We start from the raw sequence: 27,745 nt of genomic DNA, 5'->3' as shown, positions 1-27,745 counted from the left end.
TTTCCACTATCGCGGTTTCCGCCGCGATTCCGCAGAGTTTCCCCGCACATGAATCGCACGGGGAAACTCTGCCATAGGGGATAGCGGCGCCACGGCCAAATCGCTTGCGGGAGCGATTCGGCCGGAACCCCCCGCAGAATTCGCGGCGGAGGCTGCGAATCCCTCATGGGATTCGCCTGTGATCCCGCCCACCCGCTCAGTGCCGGCGTGCGTCTGCGAGACGCACGCCGCACTAGTGGAAACGAGCCCTTAGTCTCTGGGGTCTATTTTGCCATGGTTACTGGATAGCTGAAAATTAAGTATAAAAGGCTAAGCTGATTGCATGGATTACCTTATTGCTTGTGTCTGCCCATCTATGCCCTGTCAGTGATCAGCAGTTGATGGCGGGTTACAAATAATAGCCGGGGCGAGAGCGGCAGATCGTTGTTTACCTGCTCTGCAAAGCGCGCATTTAAAGAGAAAAAATACAGTACGAAATCAATCAAGCCGCGACAGCTGACTACGCCGACAGTTATAATTAGCTGCAGGGGGCTTTGAATTTGACTTGGTGAAAATAGAATAAAATTTCTATACAGACGAGGGAACATTGACAGCAGAATGGGAAGTATGATAATCCATCAGCCAGCCACTCTCCGACACTTTCGGTGCGGGCCGCTGTAATCGTCAGTTTGCGTCAAAGGTATAATTTGGGCAATTCAGAGCGGAGTTGTTCTGCTCTGAGCAGGAAGCACATGGCATTGTTGAACCCCACGTTTGGTGGCAGCGCTTTTTGCGGTGTTATCTTTTGTGCTATGAATGCAATGAATTACACACAGCTAGATTTCAGCCTTTACCTCTACGGAGATGTCAGCTACTTGTTATAATTCAAGTATTATATGTAGCCCTCAGTTGCCTGAACTGAGGTTAGGTAAAAGGCTTGGTTCGCAGAGTCTACCTTTAACCTCCTTGCCGGTTATCCCGAGCTCAGCTCGGGGTAACCTGCGCAGGAGGATATCTCAGGCCCCGCGATCGGAGTGGGTGAGGGGATGCCGTCGCTCAGCGGCTATCATGTAGCGAGCCCTGGGATCGCTACATGATTTAAAAAAATAAAAATAAAAAAAAAGTGCGGCGCTGCCTCCTTGCCGGATTTTTTAGACCGGCAAGGAGGTTAAGCAGAGTTTCTCGCAGAAGAGATGATGCGGTCAGTTACCAGGGACATGTTCCTTGTGGAAGGCCACAGGTCTAAACTGCCCCGACTGTTAGACGACAGAAAGGTAAACAAAGCCGATATTTATAAAACATTGCATTCTTTGTAACTAGGGTATAAAGCAATGGAATATTAATTAAGGTGGGTCACATGCCCATGCCCACCAATTGTAGGCTTGGGGGTATGGCTCAGATGATGATTAACTCTTTCCTGACCAGTATTAAGCCAGATGATAGGCTGCAGAGAGGCAGTCTTCTGCTTCCTGTCATTGCTGGCTTCAACCCTTTTACCTTTATTTATGTCTTGTTAACTTATCCAACTGTATGCTGTATATACATAGTTTAGATGTAGCTTAGTAGTATAGACTGAAGATAAAGATTGATTACCATTCACCAGGAATGGAATCTAGAAGCTGTAACGCAACTGACTTACTACAGAACAATCTGCTTTGCTAAGATGTAACAAAATGTACTGTCTTATCTGTTGACTGAATAAACTCAGAAACTTTGAGGACGCCTAAGAAGCATCTCCTATGCTGTTGCTGTGATGAGAGTCGTGTTTGCAGCTCTTATGAATGAGTTGCTGGTGCTGGAATAAAGGTGTAGTGTTGTTGGCAACGTATAGTTTCTTACACTACTCAGGGCCGGTTCTCTCATGGAGCAAGGTGAAACATTTGCACCAGGCGCAGAGATTACAGGGGCGGCATGTTTGTACTGTGTTTATACTAGGGATGGGACTTCGAATCCGTCGAATCCACGAATCCATCGAATCTTAACAAAGATTCGAGATTCGTGGATTCGAATCCCCATGCCATTTGCGCGCATTCGAATCCGACGAATCCGCGCAACCCGCCGCATCATTTCGTCGCATTACGCGTCGCTTGTGACGTCATCGCGACCACCTCCGACCTCGCGTTCGCGTTCCATCCGCGCGTCGCTCCCCCTCGCCGCGTGATGACGTTGACGCTGCCCCTTGAAGACGTCGCTCTCGCGGAGAAGACCCGGCGCGGACGTCGCAAGAGCTGAAGGCGTGGACGGACGGAGAAGAAGAAGCGACAGGTCAGGTACAGTATGTGGGGGGGGGGGTTGCCCTACCTTGCTTGCTTGCCTGCCTGCCTGGCTGGATGGATGAGGGGGGTGGGGGTCGGGCGGGGTCGGGTGCGGGCGGGTGCGGGCCTACATGAGGTCGGGCGGCCTACTTGTATTTTGTGGTGGGGGGGTCCTATGCCTGGCTACCTACACTGGGGGGGACCTATGCCTGGCTACCTACACTGGGGGGGACCTATGCCTGGCTACCTACACTGGGGGGGACCTATGCCTGGCTACCTACACTGGGGGGGACCTATGCCTGGCTACCTATACTGGGGGGGACCTATGCCTGGCTACCTACACTGGGGGGCACCTATGCCTGGCTACCTACACTGGGGGGTACCTATGCCTGGCTACCTACACTGGGGGGGACCTATGCCTGGCTACCTACACTGGGGGGGACCTATGCCTGGCTACCTACACTGGGGGGGACCTATGCCTGGCTACCTACACTGGGGGGACCTATGCCTGGCTACCTACACTGGGGGGGACCTATGCCTGGCTACCTACACTGGGGGGGGGACATATGCCTGGCTACCTACACTGGGGGGGACCTATGCCTGGCTACCTACACTGGGGGGGACCTATGCCTGGCTACCTATACTGGGGGGGACCTATGCCTGGCTACCTACACTGGGGGGCACCTATGCCTGGCTACCTACACTGGGGGGACCTATGCCTGGCTACCTACACTGGGGGGGACCTATGCCTGGCTACCTACACTGGGGGGGACCTATGCCTGGCTACCTACACTGGGGGGGACCTATGCCTGGCTACCTACACTGGGGGGGACCTATGCCTGGCTACCTACACTGGGGGGACCTATGCCTGGCTACCTACACTGGGGGGGACCTATGCCTGGCTACCTACACTGGGGGGGACCTATGCCTGGCTACCTACACTGGGGGGGACCTATGCCTGGCTACCTACACTGGGGGGGACCTATGCCTGGCTACCTACACTGGGGGGGGGGACCTATGCCTGGCTACCTATACTGGGGGGACCTATGCCTGGCTACCTATACTGGGGGGGACCTATGCCTGGCTACCTATACTGGGGGGGACCTATGCCTGGCTACCTACACTGGGGGGGACCTATGCCTGGCTACCTACACTGGGGGGGACCTATGCCTGGCTACCTACACTGGGGGGGACCTATGCCTGGCTACCTACACTGGGGGGGAGCTATGCCTGGCTACCTGTACTGGGGGGCACCTATGCCTGGCTACCTGTACTAGGGGGCACCTATGCCTGGCTACCTGTACTAGGGGGCACCTATGCCTGGCTACCTGTACTAGGGGGCACCTATGCCTGGCTACCTGTACTAGGGGGCACCTATGCCTGGCTATCTATACTGGGGGGACCTATACTGGGGGCACCTATGCCTGGCTACCTATACTGGGGGCACCTTTACGAGAAGCTACCTATACTGTCATTTCATTTGATTATCATGTGCTTGTTCTTTGAGAAAAACGGTTTGGTTGAACTCATATAATGAGCCTTTCCTACCCTTCTCCCTTTATGAATGCCTGCAGTCCAAGCCCCACACAAGCCAGATACTCGCTGTTGCCTGAGCCTCACACAAGCTGCCGCCTGAGCCTCACACAAGCTGCCGCCCAAGACAGAGACCACCACAGACATCTTGCTACAGTAAGAAAAGTACTATACTCGCATTCTGTTTGTCTTTGAGGGGCACAATGTACTGTACCTGACTACCTATGCCTGGCTACGCTAGCTAAACTGTGGGCACCTGAACCATAAGCTACCTATACTGGGGGCACCTATGCCTGGCTACCTGTACTAGGGGGCACCTATGCCGCAGGATTCGTTAGATTCGGGATTCGAAAGGTTCGAGATATTCGAGAACCTTTTTAGATTCGGATTCGGATTCGAAGAAATTGTGGATTCGTCCCATCCCTAGTTTATACTAACACCATGCAGTCAGGGCAGGAGGAGGAACGAGAGGAAAGCGAGGTGAAGAGGTCATTATTGGGGAAAAGCAGCTTGTTGTGCTGTGTGAGGAGTCTGACAGTGAGTGAGGAGGGGGAGGCAGGAGAGCAGCAGAGTCTCATTTGACTTGCACAGCAGAAGGGAGGAGGTGGCGCACTGCTTTTGTGACTGAGGAGGAATGGAGAGGCTGAGGGTGAGCAGTTTGTTTGTCACAGACTCACAGCCAGCCTGTGTGCTATTGTGTTGAGCTGCAGCATGTCATGTGAGAACATTAAATGAAGCAGAGTAAATTGTCAGGTCCTGTGCGATCATTCCAAACTGGAGGAATGGAGGGGGGGGGGGGGGCATCCTTACAAGTTTGCCTCAGGCAGTATAAAGTCTAGAACCAGCCCTGCAGCCACTTCCGGCATTAAACGCATATGTAGCGCTAGACATCCACTGGTGATTAGAGTTAAAGAGGAACTGTAGTGAAAATAAGATAATGAATATAATTACTTATCTTTTACAGTATTAATTACATTCTGAAATGTATCACTGGTGGTGAAAACTTTAGCTCTGCCAGGTGATCTGTACGGAATGTTCGTTACTGAGAGTTCTATGCATAGAGGGAGATATTGCTTGCTTGGCAGTTGGAAAAAGCTATTCTTTCCCACAATGCAACACAGACAGCAAAACTGTCAGGACCGTGGTCATAACATCACACTGTGATAGGAGTGTTACCACAATATCAGCCATACAGACCCTCTGATGATCTATTTGAGAAAAGTTAAAGATTTCTTGTGGGAAAGGGAGTGTCAGCTACTGACCGCAAAACAATCCTTGGTTAAAGTTCTTCTTCAAAGGGCTAAATAACGTCCAAGTTATAGTCTTTCAATGTGTTGCATTAGGGGCACATTATGCGACCTTAACGTCGCATCAAACGCAAAGTCTTACTGTGTAAGAGCCCTAAAGGATACCTTAGCACTTTAAGAAATTCAAAAACAGGGAGCAGGCATTTATAGGAGGCTCTTATTTCAACCGCTGCCCCCGTTCTCCTCCGTCCCCCTCCATTAAGGCCCAATGTCCCCCCAAACCTACATCGGGAGTGATGGTGTGCACTATGCAGGCGCTGCGCATCCTTGACGCGCCCCTGTGGCAAGAAGTGCTCTGCACATGCGCACTATGTCACAACTACATATGGAAATGTGGTGTTTTGTTTCTATTTACGTTATTTGTGGTGGGGGTAGGGACGTGGGGCGGTGGTTAGGGTTAGGCATCAGGATGGAGGGTGTTAGGGTTAGGCATCAGAAATTGACCAATATTGGGCAATAAAAACCTCTTCTACAAGAGAGGTAATCTTACCTCTCTTGTAGAAGTTGGACTAGTTTATTGAAAAAAAAAGGTATTTTATTGAATTCGTGCACGTAAAGTTGACAATGCGTTTCGCGGGTGTTTGCCCGCTTCCTCGGGTCAGTGAAAAATCAAGTGACTTAACTGCTATGGCTGTGTAGCAAGCATGAACGCCTTGCTTGTTTATATCTGTATTACTTTACTTGCAGCTGTTATCCCCTTCCTGATTGAGCTCATGCGTATTCTATTCTTCACATTTCCAAGCTACTACATATAAATATAGAGAATATTAGTAATTATTCGTCCTGCAGTGCGCCAGTACCTGGGAGGCTGATCAGCATTCAGCGGGGAGCAGTGGCGTAGCTAAGGAGCTGTGGGCCCTGATGCACGTTTTACAATGGGGCCCCCCCAAGCACTCTATACGTAACAATTGATACGACGCACCAAAACCTGCCAAAGGCAACTACAGTGTCAGAGGTGCAAGAAGGGGATGGGGAGCAGTTTGTTAATGATTACCACTATTCAAAGTATCTATAGAAGTGATAATTATAAGCACAGGATCAATAGAGGAGCTAATTCTGTAGTTGAGGCAGGGTCCTTCGGGGCCCCTCTGGCCCAAGGGCCCCGATGCGGTCGCTACCTCTGCAACCCCTATTGCTACGCCCCTGGCGGGGAGTCCAGCCTGAGCCGCCTCTGTCTGCAGAAACTGAACAGTGTCGGCACGCAGAATCATCCTCAGCTCTGCTGGAGTGGAAAGACAAAAAAAGAAAAAGTATTCTTCAACCTGGTCAGATAGTGTGGCCGCTAATCTGCTCTCAGAGCTGAAATATCAAGCCAGGCCTTGCATTTGTATAGACTGATAATGGGCCGAATCAGGCAGATTTTCAGAAAGGCAGCCAACATTCACTTGAGCAGCTTATGGGACCTGAGAGGTGACTTTTACCATGAATTTTAGCTGCCAGTGGGGGGATATTGTGCATGCACGGTCCCCAGTCGAACTCCGGGAGTGTTTTGCGCATGCCCGGAAATTGCTACTATGCATGTGCAGAATACTCCCAGCGGCGGGAGTGCAACCAAGGCCGCGCGTTGCTCGGGGCTGCGCATGCGCAGTAGCCGCCGACTGGCGACAGGCCAGAATTGTGGGGGTCACCGCTGCTGGCCAGAGGGGAGCAGGAGGAAGTCGTAGGCACAGTACGAGTCCAGGGGGCTGGAAGAATCCCCAGGTAAGTTAAAAATCTTTTTTTTAATTTCACTGACAGTGTACCAGAGCTGTAAAAAATAAAGATTTGATACTCACCTGCAGCTTCCTCATGCAGCATAAACCCATCTGAGATCCACGCCGTCCTCCCGCGGTCTGCCGTTCAGCCACGATGACAGGATCAGTCGGGTCCATTCTGGGCCTTCTGCACATGCGCCGACCTCCTGCACATGCACAGTAGACTCGGACTGACGCGACTGAGCCTATTATATGCGGCAGGAGAAAGCTGCAGGTGAGTATCAAATCTTATTTTTTTTGCAGCTCTGGTTTACTTTAAGCTTCCCTTTAACTAATAATGGGAGGAAACATAAAAGCTGTTTGTGTAGTTCTTTTAACCCAATAGCAGCTTCAAATGAAATGCTTAGTTTGAAAGCTGCTGGTGCAGTGACAGCCTCTGACGGCATATCTCGCTTGGCTGCAGGGGCGTAACTAGAAATTGCTGGGCCCCCCTGCGAAAATTTGGATGGTCCCCTCCCCCACAGGTGCCAAATAATCGTAATGGGGCAGCGATTCACTATAAAATAGTTGTAATGGGGCAGCATTTTACCATAAAATAATCATAATGCACCAGAAATTAATCGTAGAGTGGGCAGCATTTCACCAGAAATTAATCGTAAAGTGGGCAGCATTTTACCATAAAATAATCGTAACGTGGGCAGCATTTCCCCATAAAATAATTATAAAGTGGGCAGCATTTCACCATAAAATAATCGTAAACTGGGCAGCATTTCACCATAAAATAATCGTAAAGTGGGCAGCATTTCACCATAAAATAATCATAATGTGGGCAGCATTTCACCATAAAATAATTGTAAAGCGGGCAGCAGTCACCAGAAAATATCAATGTGGGCAGCAGTCACCAGAAAAATTACAATGTGGGCACTGGGCAGCAGTCACCAGAAAAATCGCAATGTAGGCAGCAGTCACCAGAAAAATTGCAATGTAGGCAGCAGTCACCAGAAAATCGCAATGTGGGCAGCAGTCACCAGAAAATCGCAATGTGGGCAGCAGTTATTAAAATAAAATGCACCTGTGAAAAAAAAAACAAAAAAAAATAAACAATGAACTCACCTGGTAGAAGTCTCCTCTCCCGGCCTCTGGTGCGAAGCTCCCCCGACGATCCTCCTGCAGCACATCCCCCGCGCTGACAGGCAGAGTGCAGGGCTATGGCAAGATGGCGCCCGAAGCCCTGTACTGGAGACACAAATAGTCTCTAGTGCAGAGCTTCGGCAGCCATCTTCCTGTAGCCCTGCTCTGCCCGGGAGACTGAGGCTGCGGGAATGAACTGGCCAGTTCAACACCTGGCTTGGAGGTCCCAGAATCGGGCGGGCAGCAGCGCTCCCCCCGCACACAGCTGGTGGGCCTAGGGCCCCCCTGCGGCTGATGGGGTCGCATCCCCGGTAGTTACGCCGGTGCTTGGCTGCCTAGTGCTGGCAAACGAGCTGGCAGCAGTAAGAAGTATTTACCTGTTCCGGCTTCTGCTCTTCCTCCACTGGCGGCTCTGAACTTCTCGCAGGTCTTCTGGGTTCCAATCACATCAGATCACATATGACATGTGATCGGGATCCAGGAGACTGTGTCAGCATTACCCAATGCACAGAGTATGGGATCGCACACCACAGTCGAGGTGCTGAACCGTGTTAAAGTCCACAACAAATTTCCAATGGGTTCGCACACTCTTAGATACCAAATCCAGTTTATTCAATATGCGTGACACACCATTCCAGAAAACCAACAAATCGTTTCGGGGCCGCTCAGGGTCCCCTTTGTCAAGGTAACAGTACAGAATCATTCTGTACTGTTACCTTGACAAAGTGGACCCTGAGGGGCCCCGAAACGATTCGTTGATTTTCTGGAATGGTGTGTCACGCATATTGAATAAACTGGATTTGGTATCTAAGAGTGTGCGAACCCATTGGAAATTTGTTGTGTCAGCGTTACAGCACCACCCAGTGGTGGAAGATGGGTGATGGAAGAGAGATCGCCATCTGATGTCATTACGACGGACTGAGATCTCACCAGAGGGATCGTGAGCCTCCGAGGACTGGAAGGAGAATGGGTGCTGGTGTATGGATCCCGGGGGAAGGTGAGTTAAAATGAAACCATGCTGCACTGTCTCCCCATAACTCCCAGTGGCTACCACGAGTCAGGCTCGGGGTTACCGCTCAGAGCTGTGAATTTCCGACCCGAGTCTGACTCGGGGTTACCACTAAGAAGGTTAAAAGGAAAAATATATGGCAGCCTCCATATTCCTCTCACTTCAGTTTTCCTTAAAAGGGTAACTTAATTTTAGTACAAAAATATATACTGAGTACTGGATATGATTAGAGTTGGGCCGAACGGTTCGCCTGCGAACGGTTCCATGCGAACTTCCGTGGTTCGCGTTCGCGTCCCGCAGGCGAACCTTTGCAGAAGTTCGGTTCGCCCCATAATGCACATGGAGGGTCAACTTTGACCCTCTACATCACAGTCAGCAGGCCCAGTGTAGCCAATTAGGCTACACTAGCCCCTGGAGCCCCACCCCCCTTATATAAGGCAGGCAGCGGCGGCCATTACGGTCACTCGTGTGCCTGCATTAGTGAGAGTAGGGCGAGCTGCTGCAGACTGTCTCTCATAGGGAAAGATTAGTTAGGCTTAGCTTGTTCCTGGCTGCATACCTGTTCTGTGAACCCACCACTGCATACTTGTACTGTGAACCCACCACTGCATACCTGTTCAGTGAACCCACCACTGCATACCTGTTCTGTGAACCCACCACTGCATACCTGTACTGTGAACCCACCACTGCATACCTGTTCAGTGAACCCACCACTGCATACCTGTTCAGTGAACCCACCACTGCATACCTGTTCAGTGAACCTGCCACTGCATACCTGTTCTGTGAACCCACCACTGCATACCTGTTCTGTGAACCCACCACTGCATACCTGTTCAGTGAACCCACCACTGCATACCTGTTGTGTTCAGTGAACCTGCCACTGCATACCTGTTCTGTTCAGTGGACCCGCCACTGTATACCTGTTCAGTGAACCCGCCACTGCATACCTGTTGTGTTCAGTGAACCTGCCACTGCATACCTGTTCTGTTCAGTGAACCCGCCACTGTATACCTGTTCAGTGAACCTGCCACTGCATACCTGTTCTGTTCAGTGAACCTGCCACTGCATACCTGTTCTGTGAACCCGCCACTGTATACCTGTACTGTTCAGTGAACCCGCCACTGCATACCTGTTCTGTTCAGTGGACCCACTACTGTATACCTGTTCTGTTCAGTGGACCCGCTACTGTATACCTGTTCTGTTCAGTGAACCCGCCACTGTATACCTGTACTGTTCAGTGAACCCGCCACTGCATACCTGTTGTGTTCAGTGAACCTGCCACTGCATACCTGTTCTGTGAACCCGCCACTGCATACCTGTTCTGTTCAGTGGACCCGCCACTGTATACCTGTTCTGTTCAGTGAACCCACCACTGTATACCTGTTCTGTTCAGTGAACCCGCCACTGTATACCTGTTCAGTGAACCCGCCACTGCATACCTGTTCTGTTCAGTGAACCTGCCACTGCATACCTGTTCTGTGAACCCGCCACTGTATACCTGTACTGTTCAGTGAACCCGCCACTGCATACCTGTTCTGTTCAGTGGACCCGCTACTGTATACCTGTTCTGTTAAGTGAACCCACCACTGCATACCTGTTCTGTTCAGTGAACCTGCCACTGTATACCTGTACTGTTCAGTGGACCCGCCACTGCATACCTGTTGTGTTCAGTGAACCCGCCACTGTATACCTGTACTGTTCAGTGAACCCGCCACTGCATACCTGTTCTGTTCAGTGAACCTGCCACTGCATACCTGTTGTGTTCAGTGAACCTGCCACTGCATACCTGTACTGTTCAGTGGACCCGCCACTGTATACCTGTTCAGTGAACCCGCCACTGCATACCTGTTGTGTTCAGTGAACCTGCCACTGCATACCTGTTCTGTGAACCCGCCACTGCATACCTGTTCTGTTCAGTGGACCCGCCACTGTATACCTGTTCTGTTCAGTGGACCTGCTACTGTATACCTGTTCTGTTCAGTGAACCCGCCACTGCATACCTGTTGTGTTCAGTGAACCCGCCACTGTATACCTGTACTGTTCAGTGAACCCGCCACTGCATGCCTGTTCTGTTCAGTGAACCTGCCACTGTATACCTGTTCTGTTCAGTGAACCCGCCACTGTATACCTGTTCTGTTCAGTGAACCCACCGCATCAGTGCGCATACCTGTGCAGTTAAGTGAACCCACCTACCTACGTGAGTGCACGCAGTGTGATATACCACTCCGTGCATACCCGATATGGACAAAAGAGGTAGAGGAAGAGGTAGTGCCAGAGCCAGAGGAAGGCCACCCGGCAGGTCTGCGAGAGGTCGTGTAAATGTAATTTCGTGTGGACCTGGCCCACAGTACAGTGCTCGGAAGAAGGCACGTCCCATCACCTCCCAAGATTGTCAGGACGTGGTTGAGTATTTAGCGACACAGAACACCTCATCTTGCTCAGCCACCAGTGCTACTACTAGCACCACTTCCGCTGCATTTGACACTTCGCAAGAAATATTTAGTGTTGAAATCACTGATGCACAGCCATTGTTGTTACAGCCAGATGAATTTTCACCAGCTCATATGTCTGAGTTACGCGGCAACACTATGGATGTAACGTGTAAGGAGGATGAAGGACCTACTGATGGTGCATGTTTGGATTTGTCTGAGGCAAGCAAAGCTGGGCAGGATGATTACGATGATGACGATGATAGGGATCCTCTGTATGTTCCCAATAGAGGAGATGAAGAGGGGGACAGTTCAGAGGGGGAGTCAGAGAGTAGTAGGAGGAGAGAAGTTGCTGAAAGAAGCTGGGGCAGCTCTTCGTCAGAAACAGCTGGTGGCAGTGTCCGACACCATGTATCGCCACCTATGTACAGCCAGCCAACTTGCCCTTCAGCATCAGCTGCTGAGGTCCCCATAGTGCCCACATCCCAGGGTGGCTCAGCGGTGAGGAAATTTTTTAATGTGTGTGCCTCAGATCGGACCAAAGCCATCTGTTCGCTCTGCCAACAAAAATTAAGCCGTGGAAAGGCCAACACTCACGTAGGGACAAGTGCCTTACGAAGGCACTTGGAGAAAAGGCACAAACAGCAATGGGATGGCCACCTGAGCAAAAGCAGCAGCAGCACACAAAAGAAAAGTCACCCTCCTTCTCCTCTTCCTCCTTCAGGTGCATCATCTGCTTCTGCCGCTTTCTCCCTTCCACCTTCACAGGCACCCTCCTCCACTCCGCCTCTGCCCTTGAGCGCTTCCTGCTCCTCTGCCCACAGCAGCAGTCAGGTGTCCGTGAAGGAAATGTTTGAGCGGAAGAAGCCAATTTCGGCCAGTCACCCCCTTGCCCGGCGTCTGACAGCTGGCGTGGCGGAACTGTTAGCTCGCCAGCTGTTACCATACCGGCTGGTGGACTCTGAGGCCTTCCGTAAATTTGTGGCCATCGGAACACCGCAGTGGAAGATGCCAGGCCACACTTATTTTTCGAGAAAGGCCATACCCCAACTGCACCGTGAAGTTGAGAGGCAAGTGATGTCATCTCTTGCGAAGAGCGTTGGGTCAAGGGTACACCTGACCACGGATGCCTGGTCTGCCAAGCACGGGCAGGGCCGCTACATTATGTACACAGCCCATTGGGTCAACCTGGTGGTGAACGATGGCAAGCAGGGCGCAGCGGACCAAATTGTGACACCTCCACGGCTTGCAGGCAGGCCTCCTGCCACCTCCTCTCCTCCTGCTACATGCTCTTCGCTGTCCTCCTCCTCCTTGGCTGAGTAGAAGTTCTCCTCTCCAGCTACACAGCCCCAGCTCCGCAGGGCCTATGCTGCATGCCAGGTACGACGGTGTCACGCCATCTTAGACATGTCTTGTCTCAAAGCGGAGAGTCACACTGGAGCAGCTCTCCTGGCTGCTCTTAAGAAACAGGTGGATGAGTGGCTGACCCCGCACCACCTGGAGATAGGCAACGTGGTGTGCGACAACGGCAGCAATCTGCTTGCCGCTTTGCATATGGGGAAGCTGAAACACATACCCTGCATGGCACATGTCATGAATCTAGTTGTTCAAAGATTTGTGGCTTAGCGGATGTCCTGAAGCAGGCCAGGAAGTTCTGTGGGCATTTGAGGCGGTCTTACACAGCCATGGCACGCTTTGCGGAAATTCAGCGGAAAAACAACATGCCGGTGAGACGCCTCATTTGCGATAGCCCGACTCGCTGGAATTCGACCCTGCTTATGTTCTCCCGCCTGCTAGAACAGAAGAAAGCCGTCACCCAGTACCTCTACAACTACAGTAGAATGAAACAGTCTGGGAAGATGGGGATGTTCTGGCCCGACAACTGGACACTGATGAAAAATGCATGCAGGCTCATGCGGCCGTTTGAGGAGGTGACCAACCTGGTGAGCCGCAGTGAGGGCACCATCAGCGACTTAATTCCCTACGCTTACTTCTTGGAGCATTCTGTGCGTAGAGTGGCGGATGAAGCTGTGAATGAGCGTGACCAGGAACCGTTACGGCAGGAACAGGCATGGGACCAATTTTCATCAGACCCAGCTGTTTCCTCAACACCTGCGGCAGCACAGAGGGGGGAGGAGGAGGAAGAAGAGAAGTCATGTGCAGAAGATGAGTCAGACTCAGAGGATGATGAGCAAGGTGTTTCTTTGGGGGAGGAGGAGGGGACGGTGGCAGGAGAACACCCGCAGCAGGCGTCGCAGGGGGCTTGTGCTGCTCAACCTTCCCGTGGTATTGTTCGCGGCTGGGGGGAGGAGGTTGACTTACGTGACGTCACTGAGGAAGAGCAAGAGGAGATGGAGGGTACTGGATCCGACTTTGTGCAGATGTCGTCTTTTATGCTGTCCTGCCTGTTGAGGGACCCCCATATAAAAAACCTCAAGGGGAATGAGCTGTACTGGGTGGCCACACTACTAGACCCGGTCCCTCGGTACAGGCACAAAGTGGCGGACCTGTTACCAACTCACCTGAAGGTGGAAAGGATGCAGCACATGCAGAACCAGCTGTCAACTATGCTTTACAATGCCTTTAAGGGTGATGTGACAGCACAACGCAAGCAAGGTACCACTGCCACTAATCCTCCTCCCGTGTCCACGCAGTCAAAGACAGGACGCTCCAGCGATCTCATGGTGATGTCGGACATGCGGACGTTCTTTAGTCCAACGCCTTGCCGTAGCCCTTCCGGATCCACCCTCCACCAACGCCTGGAACGGCAGGTAGCCGACTACCTGGCCTTAAGTGTGGATGTAGACACTGCTGTGAACAGCGATGAGGAACCCTTGAACTACTGGGTGCGCAGTCTTGACCTGTGGCCAGAGCTGTCCCAATTTGCCATCCAACTTCTCTCCTGCCCTGCCGCAAGCGTCCTGTCAGAAAGGACCTTCAGCGCAGCTGGAGGCATTGTCACTGAGAAGAGAAGTCGCCTAAGTCACAAAAGTGTTAAGTACCTCACCTTTATCAAAATGAATGAGGCATGGATCCTGGAGGGCTGCTGCTCGCCCCAAGACTAAGTCAGTTCCCGCGCACACAGCATCTCTGCCTGCACGCCGTGTAACTGGCTGCCTGGCCTGCCCCAAGAAGACTAAGTCGCTCCCAGTCCCTCCACACAGCATGTCTGCCTGCAGGCCGCTTGACTACCTTCTCCGCCACCACCAACAGGGTCCGGGACTCCAGGCGGATTGCTGAATCTTTTAGGCCGCTGCTAGCAGCGGCCGCTGTAATAATTTTTCTGGTGCGTGTACATGACTGCCTAATTTTTCTGGCTGCACTGCGGGCAGCTGCAACAACAAAAGAAAAGGCATGTACATGCGCCCATTCCCCTTCGTGATCATTACCTTGCCGTGGTGAAGGGGCTTGCGTATCACAATGAAGCAATGACCGGCGCCTAGATGAGTGTCTCGGGGGGCACACAAAAGATAATAAGGTCGTTGCTTCATTGTGGTCAGACCAAATTTGATCAGCTGGACAGTCACTGTTCTGTCATTCAGCTACATCAGCCAGGCGACCATATGGGCTGTAAAGCCACCAAAACCTGCACTCTCGCCATGGTGCGCACCAGTCCAGCACGGCCGTCACTACACAAACAGCTGTTTGCGGTGCGTTACACGGTGAGTTTGGTGTGTCAGTGTGAAGCAGTACCTTAATTACACTCCCTGATTGATGTATACACATGCAAGATGTTTTAAAGCACTTTAGGCCTGTCATTTAGCATTCAATGTGATTTCTGCCCTTAAAACGCTGCTTTGCGTCAAATCCAGATTTTTCCCGGGGACTTTTGGCGTGTATCCCACTCCGCCATGCCCCCCTCCAGGTGTTAGACCCCTTGAAACATCTTTTCCATCACTTTTGTGGCCAGCATAATTTTTTTTTTCTAAAGTTCGCATCCCCATTGAAGTCTATTGCGGTTCGCGAACTTTAACGCGAACCGAACGTTACGCGAAAGTTTACGAACCCGGTTCGCGAACCTAAAATCGGAGGTTCGGCCCAACTCTAGATATGATCACTAAAAGAAAAGAGGGAGGGGAAAGGATGTGTGAGGCAACCAATACAGTGTAGTATGTTGTATTTCAGTGATATTGCAACACAATATGCTGGTGGGGAGAAAAAACCCAACCCCACTTGGGATAAAAAGTAGCTCTCTGGTGGTATGAGCAAAACAACAGGGGAGTACGCCCGCATGCATGAAATAGGGGCCCGAGGAAAAATGGGAGCGGATGAACCCTAGTCCCACACAGAACCATCCCACTTCCAATGCCTAACCCTAAACCCCACCTTACATAGTTACATAGTTATTTGGGTTGAAAAAAGACATACGTCCATCGAGTTCAACCAGAGAACAAAGTTCAACACCAGCCTGCTCCCTCGCATATCCCTGTTGATCCAGAGGAAGGCGAAAAACCCTTACAAGGCATGGTCCAATTAGCTCCAAAAGGGAAAAAATTCCGACTCCAGATGGCAATCAGATAAAATCCCTGGATCAACATCATTAGGTATTACCTAGTAATTGTAACCATGGATGTCTTTCAACGCAAGGAAAGCATCTAAGCCCCCTTTAAATGCAGGTATAGAGTTTGCCATAACTACTTCCTGTGGCAATGCATTCCACATCTTAATCACTCTTACTGTAAAGAACCCTTTCCTAAATAAATGGCTAAAACGTTTTTCCTCCATGCGCAGATCATGTCCTCTAGTCCTTTGAGAAGACCTAGGGACAAAAAGATCATCCGCCAAGCTTTTATACTGCCCTCTGATGTATTTATACATGTTAATTAGATCCCCTCCAAGGCTTCTTTTCTCTAGACTAAATAAACCCAGTTTATCTAACATTTCTTGGTAAGTGAGACCCTCCAGCCCACGTATCAATTTTGTTGCTCGTCTCTGCACCTGCTCTAAAACTGCAATATCTTTCCTGTAATGTGGTGCCCAGAACTGAATTCCATATTCCAGATGTGGCCTTACTAGAGAGTTAAACAGGGGCAATATTATGCTAGCACCTTCCTGATGCCTAATCTTAAAACCCCCCTTCCTGACACCTACCCCTAAAACCCCCCTTCATGACGCCTAACCTTTAAACCCCACCTTCCTGACACCTAACACTAAAACTCCCCTTCCTGACACCTAACCCAATACCCCCTTCCTGATACCTTACCTTAACTGGCCCCCATGTTCTTAGCCCCATCGCAAATAACATAAATACAAAAACAAATACATTTCAAAAACAATACCTTTCAGGATTTGAAAACGATGAATTTCAAAACAATCATTTTCAAGAACGAAACATTTTGGTTTCATGGGCCCGGCACCCGTTATTTACCGGGTGCCAACATTTCTGCTTTCAACGCTCAACAGCTGATATTTGCATTAGTGCCTATGGTGCCAAATTGTCCATTAGTGACAGGCAACCAAGTTTCCTGCTTCCGTATATTCTCCACTCACAGTGGGAAACAAATACACATGTGGTTCAGAGGCACCAAAGTGAACTAAAATATTTAAAAACAGTTTAAAAAAGAGGAGGTAAAGGTGGATTTACCTCCTCCCAAATGAAACTCGGAGAAGATATAGGTAACAAACTGTGACTTTAATTAACCAAAAAACACTCAACTTATTTGCATCCTCACAAGTTTCCTCCAAGCAGCAAAAAGTCTAGAACCTGCCCTGTCAGGGGGGAGTGTCAGGGCATCTATAGCAGCTTAGTTTTGTACAGGGGTGGACTGACCATTCGGGCACTCAGGCATGAACCAAGGGCCCATGGTCAGTAGGGGGCCCATATGCGTTTCTAGCCCTGAGCGAATGGTGCAATAGCCCAGGGCGCCAGATTGAACGGCAGGAGGGGGGGGCACTGGGCGAAGCGGAGGGGGGAGCGGGCATAGCGTAGATACAAACTCACCTTCCGCGGTCCCCACACGCAGCCTCCAGCTTCTTCCTACTTCCTCCCCCGCCGTCCGTCATGTTGGTAACAGCTCCCCCCCCCTGTAATGAGGTGACCACATGCGACAGACGCCGGACAGGAAGGACATGCATGGGATCGGCAGCGGAAGGTGAGTTGTAAATACACTATGCCCATCTCTCTGCCGCTGCGCCCACCCTCCTGCACCTACCTATCTAACCTATACTCAGGGCACCTACATATCTAACCTATACTGGGGGCACCTACCTATCTAACCTATACTCAGGGCACCTACCTATCTAACCTATACTGGGGGACACCTACCTATCTAACCTATACTCGGGGCACCTATCTATTTAACCTATACTGGAGGCACCTACCTATCTAACCTATACTGGAGGCACCTACCTATCTAACCTATACTCGGGGAACCTACCTATCTAATCTATACTGGGGCACCTACCTATCTAACCTATACTGGGGGCACCTACCTATCTAACCTATGCTGGGGGCACCTACCCATCTAATCTATACTGGGGGAATCTACCTATCTAACCTATAATGGAGGCACCTACCTATCTACCCTATACTGGGGGCACCTACCTATCTAACCTATAATGGAGGCACCTACCTATCTACCCTATACTGGGGGCACCTACCTATCTAACCTATACTGGGGGAATCTACCTATCTAACCTATACTGGGGGCACCTACCTATCTAACCTATAATGGAGGCACCTACCTATCTACCCTATACTGGGGGAATCTACCTATACTTGGGGCACATACCTATCTAACCTATACTGGGGGAATCTACCTATCTAACCTATACTGGGGGCACCTACTTATCTAACCTATACTGGTGGCAACTATATGGGCTACCCTATACTGGTGGCAACTATGCCTGGCTACCTATAATTTTGTAATAAGTGTAGGTTATGTGGGTGGGGCTGTGTGTGGGTGGGGCTTGAGGGTGGGCAGGTGTGGCATGCGGGTGTATGGGGCCCCTAATATCCTATTGCCCGGGGGCCTCATGAGTTGTCAGTCCGCCCCTGGTTTTGTAACTGCATCCAGATTTTCAGACAAATCAAGTGGTGCAAGGCTGATAAATAATTGCTAGTGCTACTCCCCGATCGATTCTGACCAGGGAATAATCAATAGTTTGCCATCATATAGAAGAAGGCTCATGGCTGCCTCAAATTTCTGCAGCACACAGCAGTTATCTTCAACAAATGGGTACAAGAGTCTTGCTGCTTCTTTTCCTGTGCTACGAGGACATCTTGTGGACAAAAGGTGGATGTTCATCTTGCACAGCTGCAAATTCAGTTATGATGTTACTAAATGCTTTTAGACACTTAGTAAAAACAAACAAACAAACCAATAAATAAAGAACTTTCATTATTAATGTGCCCATTAAAGGCACAATTTTTTCATAAGATGCAATTTTTAAAATCGAATTGTACAGAAAACAGCACAGAGTGCAATGAAATACCCTATGGCATGGAGGTGGTGAGTGCTGAGTGGAAAGTTCCTGACGATCGTTTCATGTGGCAACGCATTTCTTCCTAGCCTCGGAAGAAGCGCACATAAAATGATTATTGGTACAGTGCTCCAATAAATGAATGAACAGGGCAGAATCCTTCGCTTTGTGTATGCAGAGATGGATGTAAGGGGGCCCTAGGCAAGGTAGTAGATTTGGGGACCTCTTGTGGTTCTTTTGGTAATGTGAAGTGGAGAGAGGTAAGAGAAGGTGGCTGGTGGGCCTCTTGACACCCACTAGGCCCCAAGCACCTGCCTAGGTTGCCTGGTGGATGATCCTGCTCTGTAGGCAACCGAACCCTTGTTCTTCATCTGTGCATGTTTGTACATTATGTGGTGATAACTTGTATGCCCCGAGCCCCTCGCTGTGTGAAACCAAGTAAGGAAGTGCCAGCAATACTGTCTGTGCTTAGCAGACAGCCTTACCCCTTCCATATCGTATGAAGGACTTCCTAAAGTACCCTTTCAAAGTAAAATCACTACTGAAAAGAGGAATTGTAACTCAGGATTGAACTTCATCCCAATCAGTAGCCGATATCGCCTTTTCCACGAGAAATCTTTACCTTTTCTCAAACGGATCATCAGGGGACTCTGTATGGCTGATATTGTGGTGAAACCCCTCCCACAGTGTGATGTCAGCACCTAGGTACTGATATCACACTGTGGGAGCCTTGTTGCATTGTGGGAAATAACAGCCATTTCCAATTGCCAAAAAAGCGGCATCATCTCCTTCCACAGACATCACCTGCCAGCAGTAAAAATGTCACCAAGTGATACATTTCAGAATGTAAATCAGGGAGAGGAAAGATTTTACAATGGGCAAACACTGACTAAATCATTTATAAATAATTATTGTAAAAATTAAGCACTTATTTTCACTGCAGTGCCTCTTTAACCACTTCGGGACCACAGTCTTTTCGCCCCTTAAGGACCAGAGCCTTTTTCTCCATTCAGACCACTGCAGCTTTCACGGTTTATTGCTCGGTCATAAAACCTACCACCTAAATGAATTTTACCTCCTTTTCTTGTCACTAATACAGCTTTCTTTTGATGCTATTTGATTGCTGCTGCGAGTTTTACTTTTTATTATATTCATCAAAAAAGACATGAATTTTGTCAAAAAAATGACTTTTTTAACTTTCTGTGCTGACATTTTTCAAATAAAGTAAAATTTCCTATACATTTGAGCGCGAAAGTTATTCTGCTACATGTCTTTGATAAAAAAAAAAACATTCAGTGTATATTTATTGGATTGGGTAAAAGTTATAGCGTTTACAAACTATGGTGCCAAAAGTGAATTTTCCCATTTTCAAGCATCTCTGACTTTTCTGCGCACCTGTCATGTTTCATGAGGGGCTAAAATTCCAGGATAGTACAAATACCCCCCAAATGACCCCATTTTGGAAAGAAGACATCCCAAAGTATTCAGTGAGAGGCATGGTGAGTTCATAGAAGATTTTATTTTTTGTCACAAGTTAGCGGAAAATGACAGTTTGTGACAAAAAAAAAAAAAAAAAAAAGTTTCCATTTCTTCTAACTTGCGACAAAAAAAAATGAAATCTGCCACGGACTCACTATGCTCCTCTCTGAATACCTTGAAGTGTCTACTTTCCAGAATGGGGTCATTTGTGGGGTGTGTTTACTGTCCTGGCATTTGGGGGGTGCCTAATTGTAAGCACCCCTGTAAAGCCTAAAGATGCTCATTGGACTTTGGGCCCCTTAGCGCAGTTAGGCCGCAAAAAAGTGCCACACATGTGGTATTGCCGTACTCAGGAAAAGTAGTATAATGTGTTTTGGGGTGTATTTTTACACATACACATGCTGGGTGGGAGAAATATCTCCGTAAATGACAATTTTTTTATTTTTTTTACACACAATTGTCTATTTATAGAGATATTTCTCCCACTCAGCATGGGTATGTGGAAAAATACACCCCAAAACACATTATACTACTTCTCCTGAGTACGGCGATACCACATGTGTGGCACTTTTTTGCACCCTAACTGCGCTAAGGGGCCCAAAGTCCAATGAGTACCTTTAGGATTTCACAGGTCATTTTGAGAAATTTCGTTTCAAGACTACTCCTCACGGTTTAGGGCCCCTAAAATGCCAGGACAGTATAGGAACCCCACAAATTACCCCATTTTAGAAAGAAGACACCCCAAGGTATTCCGTTAGATGTATGGTGAGTTCATAGAAGATTTTTTTTTTTTGTCACAAGTTAGCGGAAATTGATTGTAATTGTTTTTTTTCACAAAGTGTCATTTTCCGCTAACTTGTGACAAAAAATAAAATCTTCTATGAACTCGCCATTCTCCTAACGGAATACCTTGGGGTGTCTTCTTTCTAAAATGGAGTCATTTGTGGGGTTCCTATACTGCCCTGGCATTTTAGGGGCCCTAAACCGTGAGGAGTAGTCTTGAAACCAAATGTGGCAAAATGACCTGTGAAATCCTAAAGGTACTCATTGGACTTTGGGCCCCTTAGCGCACTTAGGGTGCAAAAAAGTGCCACACATGTGGTACCGCCGTACTCAGGAGAAGTAGTATAATGTGTTTTGGGGTGTATTTTTACACATACCCATGCTGGGTGGGAGAAATATCTCTGTAAATGACAATTATTTGATTTTTTTTACACACAATTGTCCATTTACAGAGAGATTTCTCCCACCCAGCATGGGTATGTATAAAAATACACCCCAAAACACATTATACTACTTCTTCTGAGTACGGCGATACCACATGTGTGACACTTTTTTGCAACCTAGGTGCGCTAAGGGGCCTAACGTCCTATTCACAGGTCATTTTGAGGCATTTGGATTCTAGACTACTCCTCACGGTTTAGGGCCCCTAAAATGCCAGGGCAGTATAGGAACCCCACAAGTGACCCCATTTTAGAAAGAAGACACCCCAAGGTATTCTGTTAGGAGTATGGTGAGTTCATAGAAGATTTTTTTTTTGTCACAAGTTAGCGGAAAATGACACTTTGTGAAAAAAAAAACAATACATATCAATTTCCGCTAACTTGTGACAAAAAATAAAATCTTCTATGAACTCATCATACACCTAAAAGAATACCTTGGGGTGTCTTCTTTCTAAAATGGGGTCACTTGTGGGGTTCCTATACTGCCCTGGCATTTTAGGGGCCCTAAACCGTGAGGAGTAGTCTTGAACCCAAATGTCTCAAAATGACCTGTGAAATCCTAAAGGTACTCATTGGACTTTGGGCCCCTTAGCACAGTTAGGCTGCAAAAAAGTGTCACACATGTGGTATCGCCGTACTCAGAAGAAGTAGTATAATGTGTTTTGTGGTGTATTTTTACATATAACCATGCTGGGTGGGAGAAATATCTCTGTAAATGACACATTTTTGATTTTTTTTACACACAATTGTCCATTTACAGAGAGATTTCTCCCACCCAGCATGGGTATGTGTAAAAATACACCACAAAACACATTATACTACTTCTCCTGAGTATGGCGATACCACATGTGTGACACTTTTTTGCAGCCTAGGTGCGCTAAGGGGCCCAACGTCCTATTCACAGGTCATTTTGAGGCATTTGTTTTCTAGACTACTCCTCACGGTTTAGGGCCCCTAAAATGCCAGGGCAGTATAGGAACCCCACAAGTGACCCCATTTTAGAAAGAAGACACCCCAAGGTATTCCGTTAGGGGTATGGTGAGTTCATAGAAGATTTTATTTTTTCTCACAAGTTAGTGAAAAATGACACTTTGTGAAAAAAACAATAACAATCCAATTTCCGCTAACTTTTGACAAAAAATAAAATATTCTATGAACTCATCATACACCTAACAGAATACCTTGGGGTGTCTTCTTTCTAAAATGGGGTCACTTGTGGGGTTCCTATACTGCCCTGGCATTTTACGGGCCCAAAACTGTGAGTAGTCTGGAAACCAAATTTCTCAAAATGACTGTTCAGGGGTATAAGCATCTGCAAATTTTGATGACAGGTGGTCTATGAGGGGGCAAATTTTGTGGAATCGGTCATAAGCAGGGTGGCCTCTTAGATGACAGGATGTATTGGGCCTGATCTGATGGATAGGAGTGCTAGGGGGGTGACAGGAGGTGATTGATGGGTGTCTCAGGGGGCGGTTAGAGGGGAAAATAGATGCAATCAATGCACTGGGGAGGTGATCGGAAGGGGGTCTGAGGGGGATCTGAGGGTTTGGCCGAGTGATCAGGAGCCCACACGGGGCAAATTAGGGCCTGATCTGATGGGTAGGTGTGCTAGGGGGTGACAGGAGGTGATTGATGGGTGTCTCAAGGTGTGATTAGAGGGGGGAAATAGATGCAAGCAATGCACTGGCGAGGTGATCAGGGCTGGGGTCTGAGGGCGTTCTGAGGTGTGGGCGGGTGATTGGGTGCCCGCAAGGGGCAGATTAGGGTCTAATCTGATGGGTAACAGTGACAGGTGGTGATAGGGGGTGATTGATGGGTAATTAGTGGGTGTTTAGAGGAGAGAATAGATGTAAACAATGGATTTGGGAGGTGATCTGATGTCGGATCTGCGGGCGATCTATTGGTGTGGGTGGGTGATCAGATTGCCCGCAAGGGGCAGGTTAGGGGCTGATTGATGGGTGGCAGTGACAGGGGGTGATTGATGGGTGGCAGTGACAGGGGGTGATTGATGGGTGATTGACAGGTAATCAGTGGGTTATTACAGGGGAGAACAGATGTAAATATTGCACGGGCGAATTGATAAGGGGGGGGTCTGAGGGCAATCTGAGCGTGTGGGCAGGTGATTGGGTGCCCGCAAGGGGCAGATTAGGGTCTAATCTGATGGGTAACAGTGACAGGTGGTGATAGGGGGTGATTGATGGGTAATTAGTGGGTGTTTAGAGGAGAGAATAGATGTAAACAATGGATTTGGGAGGTGATCTGATGTCGGATCTGCGGGCGATCTATTGGTGTGGGTGGGTGATCAGATTGCCCGCAAGGGGCAGGTTAGGGGCTGATTGATGGGTGGCAGTGACAGGGGGTGATTGATGGGTGGCAGTGACAGGGGGTGATTGATGGGTGATTGACAGGTAATCAGTGGGTTATTACAGGGGAGAACAGATGTAAATATTGCACGGGCGAATTGATAAGGGGGGGGTCTGAGGGCAATCTGAGCGTGTGGGCAGGTGATTGGGTGCCCGCAAGGGGCAGATTAGGGTCTAATCTGATGGGTAACAGTGACAGGTGGTGATAGGGGGTGATTGATGGGTAATTAGTGGGTGTTTAGAGGAGAGAATAGATGTAAACAATGGATTTGGGAGGTGATCTGATGTCGGATCTGCGGGCGATCTATTGGTGTGGGGGGGTGATCAGATTGCCCGCAAGGGGCAGATCAGGGGCTGATTGATGGGTGGCAGTGACAGGGGGTGATTGACGGGTGATTGACAGGTGATTGACAGGTGATTGACAGGTGATTGACAGGTGATCAGGGGGGATAGATGCATACAGTACACGGGGGGGGGGGGTCTGGGGGGGGTCTGGGGAGAATCTGAGGGGTGGGGGGGTGATCAGGAGGGAGTAGGGGGCAGATTAGGGACTTAAAAAAAAAATAGCGTTGACAGATAGTGACAGGGAGTGATTGATGGGTGATTAGGAGGGTGACTGGGTGCAAACAGTGGTCTGGGGGGTGGGCAGGGGGGGGTCTGAGGGGTGCTGTGGGCGATCAGGGGGCAGGGGGGGGGGAAATCAGTGTGTTTGGTGCAGACTAGGGTGGCTGCAGCCTGCCCTGGTGGTCCCTCGGACACTGGGACCACCAGGGCAGGAGGCAGCCAGTATAATAGGCTTTGTATACATTACAAAGCCTATTATACACTGTTGCAGCGGCGATCCGGATGCCAGTAACCCGCCGGCGCTTCCGAACGGCCGGCGGGTTACGGCGAACGGGGGGCGGAGCCAGTCCCCGGCGGCTGATCGCGTCACGAATGACGCGATCGCCGCATAGCCACTCCCGCAGCCGCCCCCGCCGATGGGCGTATTGCGGTCGTTTGGGCCCAGACTTTGCCGCCGCCCATCGGCTGGGGGCGGTCGTTATGTGGTTAAGCAGTTGCTCACAATAGATGAAATATAGTGTATTGTATATACTGTATTTTTCGGACTATAAGACCCACTTTTTCTCAGGTGGAGTTATATAATAAAGTATTAATAAAAGGGAAAATGAGGAAATTAATACTTAAGAGATTGAAGATGTCTGTCCTTTGTTGTGGAAGGTCAAATGAAAAGTTCTTTATTTAGGCATTAATTCAATATGGAAAGCAGCCTTAAGAGGAGTTCTCTTGCTGGCTCCAGGTTCCTTCATTGATGTTACAAAACGGAGAAACTGAGGCTGGGCCTGCAGCTTTTCCTTAAAGGACAACTATCAAAGTTAATTACTAGCAGATAGCAATGCAAAGGCTTTTTTTTCATCTTTTCATGTTTTATATGAAGAAAATTACATTTACAGAGAACAGTTCTCACTGTGGGCATTACTACAGAGGGCTGTGTCCAGCACATCCAGCATACAGAAACAATCTTCACTGGCTCTAATACTGTGACTGGAATCTGTTCAGAATGATAGAAAGCGGAAATATAGCTTCAAATGTGTGTAAATAACTCATCAGCTGCAGCTTTGTGAGTTCCTGTGTCTGTCTGTCTCTCTCTCTCTCATGCAGTGTAAACAGACTTTACAGCCAGGAATAGCTCATTCCGAATGGTGGTGGGGGGAAGCATGCAAGTAAGGAAAAAGTACAGGTCCTTCTCTTCAGATGCTTCTCTGTATCTAAAAAATCCCTCAGCTGTTCTCATATGATCTGTCAGAAAGTGTGTGTGTGTAAGCAGGGCAGAAACAAACAGTAAATCATTACTCTGTGAATAGTGACAGACAAGTGAATCCTATCTACATAATACAGCTCTTGATGTGTGGTTTCAGACATCACCAATTCTGGTACATGATCATATTATAAATTACAGTAAAATAAGAAGCACTAGGAAGAGGCCCCTGCCCTTAAGAGCTTACAATATAGAGAGTAGTGCGTGTAGACACTAGGCGAGGAGACGCAGGGGATTAGTGGATGAGACAATGAGCTTCCAATGCTACCTATAGCAAATTATAGGCTTGTCTGAATGGGTGTGTTTTGAAAGTACATTTGAAGGTTTCCAGGCTCGAAGCATGATGAGCAGGCTGTGGGAGAAAGTTCCAAAGGAGAAGTGATGCTCATGAAAAGTCCTGGTTGCAGAGTGAGAGGACGTGACCAAGCTAGTGGACAGGAGGGTCTCATGGCTTCCAGGTAGGATGGTATCTGGAGATTAGAGAGGAAATGCATGAAGATGACAACTTATATAGAGCTTTATGATAAAGTGAGGAGTTTAAACTAGATCCTTTGGGTGATTGGCAGCCAATGGAGAGAGTGGTAGAGAGGGGCTGCATCAGAGGAGCGGGAAGGGAGCTGGATGAGACGGGCAGAAGAGTTCAGTAGGGACTGGAGAGATGCCAGGCTGTTTTTTGGTAGCCCGCAGCTTAGGGTGCTACAGAAACTAAGTTCCAGTTAGGACGTGGGAGGAAGGGGTCAAAATAAAATTGCTGTAGTTGGAATTTAGCCTCCAGGTTTGCTGTAAGTCAGTCTTAATAAGACACAGAACATTTATATCATGCTTTTCTCCTGGCAGACTCAAAGCACCAGAGCTGCAGCTCAAAGGGCGACCAGAATCATTAGTGATAGAGAAGGCCCGAACGGTTCAAACAAAACAACGCGAGTTCGCGTTCGTGCCGAAACGCAAACTTTATGCGAGTTCGACCCGCCCCCTATACTACATCATTGGGCTAAACTTTGACCCTCCACATCACAGTCAGCAGACACATGGCAACCAATCAGGCTGCACTCCCTCCTGGAGCCCCCCCCCCCCCTTCCTACATAAGGCAGCAGCAGCAGCGTCCATTTTCTAACTCTGTGTGCTGCAGTATTAGTGAGAGAAGGGAGAGACACTGGAGAGATAGAGAAAGCCATAGTTAGGAGGTCTGTTAGCTTGCTCCTTGCTGATATTTATTGCTGAACAGCACCCCAAGATGGCTCTTTTTGTTGTGTGGCCCACTGACACTGCATATACAGCCCTGTCTGTCGCAGCTGGCCCTTGCTAATTGCTATACTGTGCCAGGCCCAGCACATTCAGTGCCTACCTTTTCACTGCACCTGTGTGACTGCTGCACATTGTATAATAATACCAGTTACTGCATACCTTTCACTGCATCTGTGTGACAGCACGTTGTTTTATATACCAGTCAGTCACTACATACCTTTCACTGTATCTGTGTGACTGCTGCACATTGTATAATAATACCAGTTACTGCATACCTTTCACTGCATCTGTGTGACAGCACGCTGTTTTATATACCAGTCACTACATACCTTTCACTGTATCTGTGTGACTGCTGCACATTGTATAATAATATCAGTTACTGCATACCTTTCACTGCATCTGTGTGACAGCACGCTGTTTTATATACCAGTCACTACATACCTTTCACTGCACCTGTGTGACTGCTGCACATGGGGCCTGATTCACAAAGCGGTGATAACTCAGTTATCACGCCCAAAAGACTTTAGGCGTGATAACCTTTGCACTGCTGAGTCAGCACCGCTTTGTGCTCTTTATCGCGCGCAAAGTCCCGCGCGCAAAGTCTTGCGCGCGCAATCGCGGAATTCCGCACGCGGCGCCCATAGGGTTTAATGGGCGCATCGCGCGTACTGCACTGTGCGCCGCAACACTTTGCAAATGGGAATTTCTCGCGAGTTTCATTTTATCACGCCTAAACTGAGTTTAGGCATGATAACGGGCTTTTCACAGGCGTGCAAACACTTTGCACCGCTTTGTGAATCAGGCCCATTGTATTATAATACCAGTGACTGCATACCTTTCACTGCATCTTTGTGACC

The 27,745-nt window shown here is 48.9% G+C and overlaps 1 long non-coding RNA gene across 1 annotated transcript in view; it reads left to right on the top strand.

The window, feature by feature from the left end:
• LOC137538619 (uncharacterized) overlaps positions 1–27,745 on the top strand; it is a 79,036-nt gene that overhangs the window by 8,833 nt on the left and 42,458 nt on the right. Inside the window, exon 2 of the long non-coding RNA XR_011024849.1 lies at positions 3,809–3,923. This is a non-coding gene — a long non-coding RNA (uncharacterized lncRNA). The remainder of the gene's footprint in view (positions 1–3,808; positions 3,924–27,745) is intronic.

This window comes from Hyperolius riggenbachi, chromosome 11 (assembly GCF_040937935.1).
Source record: "Hyperolius riggenbachi isolate aHypRig1 chromosome 11, aHypRig1.pri, whole genome shotgun sequence".
NCBI lineage: Eukaryota > Metazoa > Chordata > Amphibia > Anura > Hyperoliidae > Hyperolius > Hyperolius riggenbachi.
Note: the sequence above shows the minus strand (reverse complement) of the source record. Positions and strands in the feature narration are given on the sequence as shown.